The sequence below is a fragment of the Choloepus didactylus genome, chromosome 19 (genome assembly GCF_015220235.1).
Source record: "Choloepus didactylus isolate mChoDid1 chromosome 19, mChoDid1.pri, whole genome shotgun sequence".
Classification (NCBI taxonomy): Eukaryota; Metazoa; Chordata; class Mammalia; order Pilosa; family Megalonychidae; genus Choloepus; species Choloepus didactylus.
Window position 1 is genome coordinate 27,327,009 of NC_051325.1, and position 10,007 is coordinate 27,337,015.

General features: G+C 43.0%; 1 pseudogene; it reads left to right on the forward strand.

Annotated features, from left to right (window-relative positions):
* Positions 1–3,863, forward strand: LOC119515244 (annotated as a pseudogene).
* Positions 3,864–10,007: the final 6,144 nt, after the last annotated feature.

Genomic DNA, 10,007 nt, shown 5'->3' on the forward strand with positions numbered 1-10,007 from the left:
GGGGAGGCGGCGGGCGGCGAGCCGGGGCTGAGCTTCACCACGACGGACCTGAACCTGGTGGAAATGACGGAGATCGAGTACACGCAACTGCAGCACATCCTCTACTCGCACATGGAGGCGCAGGCTTCCGACGGCGAGCTCGAGACGCGCCTCAACTCGGCCTTCTTCGCGGGGCCGGGTGGCGCGGCCCCAGGTGCGGGCGGCGCGGGCGCGGCGGGGCTGGCGGCGGGCGCGGCGCCCGTCTACCCGGTGCTGTGCCCGCCCGCGCTGGCCGCGGACGGCGGCTTCGCGGGCTCCAACGCGTGCCTGGGCCACATCGACTTCCAGGAGCTGCGCATGATGCTGCTGAGCGAGGCCAGCCTGCAGGTGGCTGTGGCCAGCGCGGCCGAGAAGACGGCGGGCGGCGGGGCGGGCGGAGGCGCGGCGGCGGGCGCTGCGCGGCCCAAAAGGCCGAGGGCGCGGGCAAGGAGAGCGCGGCGGGTGACGGCGCGTCCGAGGCCCGGGCCAAGTCTGCGGTGCGCGTCCGCCTGGAGGACCGCTTCAACAGCATGCCGGCCGAGCCGCCTCGCGGCCCCGAGCCCCCGAGGCGTGCGTGGCGCTCAACAAGTGGGGTGCGGGGGCCCCCGACAGGGCCCGAGGGACGTGAGGAGGGCGGTGAGCCCACCTTCATGCGAGTAATTGATAGGAGGGCGGGCTCCTGGCCGTCCGAGCTGAGTTGAGCCCCCAGAGTTTTCCCGAAGTTATTAGGATGGCGAGGGAGGGAGACGGCTCGGGAACGTGTTGGCACGTGTCTTTCACGTGCTCCTGGGTTTTCTTTTGTCTCGGCAGTTTGGTGACCCTTATTCGCCACCCGTCTGAATTAATGAATGTTTCTCTTCACCAGCAACAAAACAAATGCACAACGTTAGTGAAAAACAAAACTGCTGCCTCCACGACCGCTTTGCAATTCACATACCTACTATTCACTATCTGTGCTTGCTCCACGGGTGACAACTCTAATCTTTCACAGGCACAGGTAGGGAAAAAGATTTGGGGCGCCCCCTCTTTGGTATTAAGTGAATGGTAGTTGTCATTTTAGTTAGTCCTCAGGATTCTGTTTCTTCCATTGAACTTCATGACTTAGAATGTGAGACTACTTACGTTTTGGGGGATGATTTTACAGTTCTGGGCACCCTGGGCTCTTTAATTTGCCTCCTCATAGTTTTGCTGTGGCTTCTGTGAAAGCGAATTTTATTTGTGCGGCTCGGGGGAGATTATGCCCCAGCTGATAGAATTGCTGTTGCTTCATGTTTTCCAGAGTTTTAGTAATTCATGTTCTGTTCTTGAGGCTGCCAAGCATTAGGACATTGGATTGCCTAGGGCCTTTTCTTTCTGTTATCAGCAAGAAATTGAATCCACCAAGCAGACTTTGGGTAGTAGAAACAAAGCCCTTCTGGAGCAGGTTTGGATTAAAGTAGGAGGTAAGATATAACCGGGGAGGTGGTGTGTTCCCTAGAGCGCTGCCCCTAACGTCTGGGCCAGTGGGGAGGAGGGGGAAGGAGGTGGCTTGTGAACGTGTGAAGTTTTCTTTGGGGTGTGTTATAGGTTAGTGATCCGTCTTCCCTCCCAGTGCCCCCAGTCATCTCACTTTGAATGTTTTCCTAAGTGTTGAACATCCTGATTCTACTTAGTTTTGCATTTGGGGGTTGCCTTTTCTTCATTGTAAACTCAGTGAGCAGAAACACGATAGAGTTAGGTCAACTTTCTGTGATCTTCAGGTTACTCAAAGCTTTTAATAGTTTGATGTTTTTGTTTGTTGGTTGGTTTTTGTTTTTTCTTATTTTATACTTTGTGAGTGAGGCAGGAGTCTGAAATCTGCTAAAAGCTTTAGGAGTGGTGAATAATTGATCAGTAATACAGTCTGCAGCAGGGCCAAGGATTGAGTTGGGAGCAAGAAGCCATAAGGTGGTTCAGAAAGTTTTAGAAATAAAGAAACTGCTGAAGGCAAACTCTGCTAACCTTGAAAGTTGACTCTCAATCCTTTCCTCCTTGGAAAAACAAGTTTATCTTTTAAGTTATCTGACAAAATAGGAAGTTATCCCACAAAAGCTTACCTAAGCTTTTCAGGAGCTCAGAAAGATTGCTCCCGCTATCCCCCTGTCAGTCATCTCTTTTTCCCTTGTTATTATAGCATTTTATGCAAAAGTGTATTTTAACATTTGTAAGGTATGAAGAGGAGTGTTAAAATAGCCCTGTCTGACCCAGGGGAGTGAATCTCCCTGGCAACGTGGAATATGACTCCCGGGGAGGAATGTAGACCTGGCATCGTGGGACGGAGAACATCTTCTTGACCAAAAGGAGGATGTGAAAGGAAATGAAATAAGCTTCAGTGGCAGAGAGATTCCAAAAGGAGCCGAGAGGTCACTCTGGTGGGCACTCTTATGCACACTTTAGACAACCCTTTTTAGGTTCTAAAGAATTGGGGTAGCTGGTGGTGGATACCTGAAACTATCAAACTACACCCCAGAACCCATGAATCTCGAAGACAGTTGTATAAAAATGTAGCTTATGAGGGGTGACAATGGGATTGGGAAAGCCATAAGGACCACACTCCACTTTGTCTAGTTTATGGATGGATGAGTAGAAAAATAGGGGAAGGAAACAAACAGACAAAGGTACCCAGTGTTCTTTTTTACTTCAATTGCTCTTTTTCACTCTAATTATTATTCTTGTTATTTTTGTGTGTGTGCTAATGAAGGTGTCAGGGATTGATTTAGGTGATGAATGTACAACTATGTAATGGTACTGTAAACAATCGAAAGTACGATTTGTTATGTAAAAAAAAAAAAAAAAAAAAAAAAAATAGCCCTGTCTGACTACTCAGCTTAGGGAATAAAGTATTACCAATATTTTGAGTTCCACTCTGTCTGGCTTGAAAGGTTATCAACATTCTGAAATGTATGTTAAGCGAGTCCTTTCCCCAGAGAATTTGGCTTTGCCTGGTGTACTGAAATACACACAGCCACACGTACCAATGGGATGCCTGCCGTTCCTTGATGGGAATTTGACATATTTGTGAAGCATATATAAGAGCAGTGATGCCATTACTTCCTTGGTGTGGTGAGGACATTTCATCGTAGGCCACTTTGGTTTTACTCCCTTTTTGGGCCTTGCAGTCAGAATATCAGATGTCATGTTAGAATAATTGTATATAGAGAAAATCTTTTTTGGAGGAAATATTTCCAGCTTTTGTTTCTTTTCTCTATATCATAAAAATTGAACAACATGGTTTCTGTATTCACAGATAGATATTGGAACACCCATTAAGAAGAGTAAAAATAGGGGATACTTTGACAAGGTGGTATGTATTGTACAGGACTCGGGGGGTGTTTTAGTGTATTTGTACTTTCATGTCCCATCCCATGGCCAGCGCTGGTCCTGGAGCTTTGTGCTGCCTGCTCGCGGCTCTTCTCGATGGCTGCGGTGGTACAGCTCTTGCTAGTTGGTTCTCTGTGCCACTCACCCAGTAATGTTTGTATCTCGGATTGAAAATGCCAGAAAGTATGTTCATTAATGGGAATAAGTTAAGAAGAATGAAAAATTTAAATACTGCTTTTTCCTTCTTTTGCAAAGAAGCAGCGCTATGTAAAGAAGCAATGAATAAGAGGAATCAGAGTAGAATGTGTCAGTTGGACAGAAATGTAGAACGAAGAGCCCTTGGATAAATTCAGAATGTGGACAAAGGCTCTGCAGCCACCCAGGGCGCCTGGCAGTCGGTGGAGCCCTCGCAGTCCAACCTGGAGGAGCAGACCCAGAGCGGGCCGCAGGGGGGATGGTCTCAGTGCAGCAAGCGGCATAACCGGATGGAAGGAGACAGAAGGTAACATGCCACTGATTCAGTCAGGCCAGTTTCTTACATTGTTCTAGCAAATTAGCTCAATGTGTCCTCATGACCAAGTATAGGTACAAGAATGAATTAGGTTAGACAAGAAGGAATATGCACCTTTTTCAAGCCTCTACTTACATCATGTTTGCTCATATACCATTGGTCCAGAGCAGAGGGAAGGAGACTACAGGTTAGAGAGTGAAGGGTATAGATGGAGAAAGGCCCTTCATTGAGGCCTTTCCCCTATACTGGGGAAATAGACTGAAGAAAAAAATAACTTGAGAGAAAGCTGATATTTATCTTCAAGCATTGAATACTAAAGGCTAAAATAAAGCACCAAAGAGGAGAAAAGAGGAATAATAAACAGTTTTGTGTTCTAAATCATGTAATATCTATTTAATATACTTTCTTACATTGAACCTTCATAATAATCTTATGCAGTAAGTGTCGTTATCCTCGTTTTACTAGTGAGGATACCCAGGCTCAGAGATGTTAAGTAATTTTTGCAAGTTTCCAAAAATAAGATGTCATAGAACCCAAGATCCAGAACACTTTGACTTTAAAACCGTCACTCATTATAAAGCTCTATCCTGTCTGCTGAGAATTTACACAAAACTAAGGCCAATAGTTGGGAGTTATTTGACAGACAAGTTCATCTCAGCATAAGGAAAAGTCTTTGTACCAACTAGAATAGTTAGAAAACGGAATGAGTTGCACCAGGAGGTAATAATTTCTTGGTTCCTGCAAGTTTTCAAGCAGAAGCTGAACAGCAACTTGGCAGAGATATTGAAAAATCAATTCAAGTCTCTAACCAGTAGATGAGAGTCAGATTATTACACAGATCTCTTCTGACTCCGATAACATGACAGTAGAAGATAATCACGAAACAAGGGAATTGGAGGGGCTTTTAAAATGCAGTGACTTTCCAGTCTTTTTGCCAGTGAGGCATCTCAAACCCAGGTAGACAAAATGGCTTGACCAAGATCACAAGTTCATTAGAAGTAAAGCTAGAACGAGACTTATGGCTCAATACTCCTGGTATTGAGCACTATGTAGGTGTGGATATCCTAAAAAAAATTACAGGATCTTACATGACCACAATAATTTCCCACCAAAAACCACTTAAGCAGATGGTTGGAGTAGATGGTTGAGGGTGAAAGACTTAGACATTCATTGAAATTATGATCATTATTTGTAGACCATATAAAAATGGAAAAGGTTGTCAAGTTTTAATTAGTATAGATGTAACAATCTGGCTCCCATATATATGTAACCTGAAAGAATTTGATCAAAGCTTCTCTCAACTTCAGATTGGATCCCAAAGAGGGTCAGATTCTCATTTTTCTTCTATTTCATCTCCTCTACCCCTGCACATTTTAGTGTAAGCTGAAGATTGACTGTGTTTGAAAGCAAGATTTATCTCCTAGGAGAACTTAACCAGGTCCTAGAAGCAAAATTATCTTAATTAGACATAGGTTGCTGATTGATAAAGCAAGTCTTAGCTCTATAACACTTTTAAAAGACCAGATTGAAATGCCTAAATATTCTACTAAAGCATATGGGATTCATTGCTCATGGCAAATTTAAGTAAATTATTCTACCCTGATGCTTCATGGCCATGTTATACTTTTCCAAAACAACAGGACTTTCCTTTAACAAGATAAGGTATCTCTCTTTCAATAGAGAGTACCACAATTAACATTACAACACTAGAAAAAGTGATGAGAAAGTGAACTGTATCCACTGAAATGTTTTAGGTTGTAAGAAACAAAACCAACAACAGTATCTGAAAACATAAGGATTTACTTATCCTCATAGAACAAGAAGCACAAAAAGGCATGTTGTGAGTAGCACAACCACATCAGGACAGATTCCTCTATAATTCCATTGGTATTAAGCTGGTTGCTCCAGTTATTATGTGGTTATCCACTGAGGTAAGAATGGGAAAGAGGGAAGCAGTCCTCTACTAACAGAAAATCAAAAGCTTTTCCCCAGACACTTACAAACTTGTGCTAGGATTGGGTCTCGTGGTAATTCCTAACAGTGAATCAGAGTGGAAAAGTGAGGGATAGGAGTGTCCCAATTGGCTGAAGCCAATCATGGTCTGTTACATGAGCAAACACATCATTGCCCCAAATTAGGGTTCTTGCTACCAGGTGGGACATCTCAAAATCTGCCACACCCTCTGTCCCCACTGTGAATTAGAATTTCTGTGAAGGTTCTAGTCAATGCAATATTATTAGAAACAAGCAATTCATAGAACTTTGAATGAAAAGAGAAGTCCCAATTTTTATTGCTCTTGTATGATTTAATTATCTGCCTGGAATCTGTGAGAGAACTAACTGGAAATGGTCAGATCTATTGGAACAAATTAGAAATTTGTTATGTGGCCTAAAATAAGATCAAGATAAAACATCAATACAGATATAGTCCATGTGCAATAATAAAAGAAATTTAACAAAAGATTTTTAAAATGTGGCTGGCCTTTTGTAACTAGGAAAAAATTACACAGATGTGTGTCTGTGTGTGTGTTTGCATATATATTTTTTCTTAACTACGAAAATGAAGAGCCCATAAAGATAAATCATGTTTCTTTCCAAATTTAAAATACAAAACCCTGATAGAAGTGGACTAGGTCTGGAAAGATATAGAAATAAAGGAGAACCAGAAGAAAAATGATAGCATTAATAATTAAAAGTCAGACTAAAATGTAAACTTCCCATTGTAGATCTTTCAGCAACTTCCTCCAAGGCAAAAAACCAGCAAATTTGAGTAATTTGCTTATTTCCTTTTATATTCCATCAGACCCTCTGTTTTTCATTTGTTTGTTTTTCATCCAAGGGGATAATAATAAATAGGAAACCATTGAGAGGAAAGATAAAAACATAGTTAGAAATTTATATAACCCATAAGGGATGTTATGAACCATCATACAATTGTAGGGTGACAAAGTGACACTGTCAATGACAAAAAAAATTAAAAAATTAAAATAAAATTCTATAGATTCATTGATCAAAGGAAACTCATGTGAAACAATAGTTTGGCATCCATGCAACATACGCATTTGTTTTCATTACTGGCATTTTTACATGTGGTGGAAATGAGCAACTTTTAATTAGGATAAATTAGTTGTAAAGCTTCTCTGGAACTTGTCTTAATCTGCATTCTGTCTTGTGCTATTTACTTTATTAGTTGCATATTACTATTGATGCAGAGGTACATGAAAGGAAGAAAGAACAGATTTTCCAATCAGCAGTAATATAAGCTGCCCAGCCCTGAAACCAGCAAAACCAAACATTTTCCTCCCGGCAGCTACTAGGCAGCCTCTTCCAAAGCCCTTCAAGGAGAGATTAAGCAGTGCCTGATCATTAAACTCAATAAAAAGGACCACATTTCCCTTCATCTTCAAAGTGGAGAGGGGATTTTCTATATATACGTGTAGATGGGTTGTGTGACTTTTCTTGTAATTCTGCCAGAACCAAAATCTTAATGAAAAATATGAAGGATAATGGTGAGCTCATTTAAAAAGACATTTGATTTTCTTTCATGAGTTCTCTATCTGAAAGGTTAGGGGCAGGGAAGAGAATCATCTCTTTGGGAACTTCAACACAGGGAGACACTTTGCAAGATCTTTCCAGAATTGCATCCAAATTACTTTTTTTTCACCTCTCTGCATAAACACTGGCCAGATGTTTATATCACATATTTTCAGATATGAGTGCCAATGCATTTCACAAGAGGTAATCTCTTTTAAGATGACTTGAAGACAAAGATGAGAGGCAAAATGATTGGCAATTATTAAGAATTTCTAAAAAATCTTAAATAAGAACAATTTGAATTCTTGAGAAGAGCTTAATTAGCATGAATGTAGCAATTTGGCTTTCATTTACATGTGGACTTCTGAGAGAACTTGATCAAGGATTCTCTGGACTTCAGAGTGGAGTCCACAAAGGGGCCAGTTTCTAATTCTCCTTAGGTTTCGTCTCCTCCACTTCTGCACTCTTTAGTATGAGCTGCAGATTACTTGGGCTTATCTTACAAAATTTATCTCTTAGAACACAGTCTGGAGGGGGCAAGATGGCAGACTGGTGAGCTGTATGTTTTAGTTACTCCTCCAGGAAAGTAGATAGAAAGCCAGGAACTGCATGGACTGGACACCACAGAGCAATCTGACTTTGGGCATACTTCATACAACACTCATGAAAACGTGGAACTGCTGAGATCAGCGAAATCTGTAAGTTTTTGCGGCCAGGGGACCCGCTCCCCTCCCTGCTAGGCTCAGTCCCGTGGGAGGAGGGGCTGTCAGCTCCGGGAAAGAGAAGGGAGAACTGCAGTGGCAGCCCTTATCGGAAACTCATTCTACTGATCCAAACTCCAACCATAGATAGACTGAGACCAGACACCAGAGAATCTGAGAGCAGCCAGCCCAGCAGAGAGGAGACAGGCATAGAAAAAAAACAACACGAAAAACTCCAAAATAAAAGCGGAGGATTTTTGGAGTTCTGGTGAACATAGAAAGGGGAAGGGCAGAGCTCAGGCCCTGAGGCGCATATGCAAATCCCGAAGAAAAGCTGATCTCTCTGCCCTGTGGACCTTTCCTTAATGGCCCTGGTTGCTTTGTCTCTTAGCATTTCAATAACCCATTAGATCTCTGAGGAGGGCCCTTTTTTTTTTTTTTTTTTTTAATCCTTTTTTCTTTTTCTAAAACAATTACTCTAAGAAGCCCAATACAGAAAGCTTCAAAGACTTGCAATTTGGGCAGGTCAAGTCAAGAGCAGAACTAAGAGAGCTCTGAGACAAAATGCAATAATCCAGTGGCTGAGAAAATTCACTAAACACCACAACTTCCCAAGAAAAGGGGGGTGTCCGCTCACAGCCACCATCCTGGTGGACAGGAAACACTCCTGCCCATCGCCAGCCCCATAGCCCAGAACTGCCCCAGACAACCCAGTGTGACCGAAGTGCTTCAAATAACAGGCACACACCACAAAACTGGGTGTGGACATTAGCCTTCCGTGCAACCTCAGCTGATTGTCCCAGAGTTGGGAATGTGGAGCGGTGTGAATTAACAAAGCCCCATTCAGCCATCATTTCAGCAGACTGGGAGCCTCCCTACAGAGCCCAGCAGCCCAGAACTGCCCTGGGGGGACGGCACTCACCTGTGACATAGCACAGTCATCCCTCAACAGAGGACCTGGGGTGCACAGCCTGGAAGAGGGGCCCACTTGCAAGTCTCAGGAGCCATACACCAATACCAAGGACTTGTGGGTCAGTGGCAGAGACAAACTGTGGCAGGACTGAACTGAAGGATTAGACTATTGCAGCAGCTTTAAAACTCTAGGATCACCAGGGAGATTTGATTGTTAGGGCCACCCCCCCTCCCTGACTGCCCAGAAACATGCCCCATATACAGGGCAGGCAACACCAACTACACACGCAAGCTTGGCACACCAATTGGACCCCACAAGACTCACTCCCCCACTCACCAAAAAGGCTAAGCAGGGGAGAACTGGCTTGTGGAGAACAGGTGGCTCGTGGACGCCACCTGCTGGTTAGTTAGAGAAAGTGTACCCCACGAAGCTGTAGATCTGATAAATTACAGATAAGGACTTCAATTGGTTTACAAATCCTAAAAGAACCCTATCAAGTTCAGCAAATGCCACGAGGCCAAAAACAGAAAATTATAAAGCATATGAAAAAACCAGACGATATGGATAACCCAAGCCCAAGCACCCAAATCAAAAGATCAGAAGAGACACAGCACCTAGAGCAGCTACTCAAAGAACTAAAGATGAACAATGAGACCATAGTACGGGAGATAAAGGAAATCAAGAAGACCCTAGAAGAGCATAAAGAAGACATTGCAAGACTAATAAAAAAATGGATGATCTTATGGAAATTAAAGAAACTGTTGACCAAATTAAAAAGATTCTGGACACTCATAGTACAAGACTAGAGGAAGTTGAACAGTGAATCAGTGACCTGGAAGATGACAGAATGGAAAATGAAAGCATAAAAGAAAGAATGGGGAAAAAAATTGAAAAAATCGAAATGGACCTCAGGGATATGATAGATAATATGAAACATCCGAATATAAGACTGATTGGTGTCCCAGAAGGGGAAGAAAAGGGTAAAGGTCTAG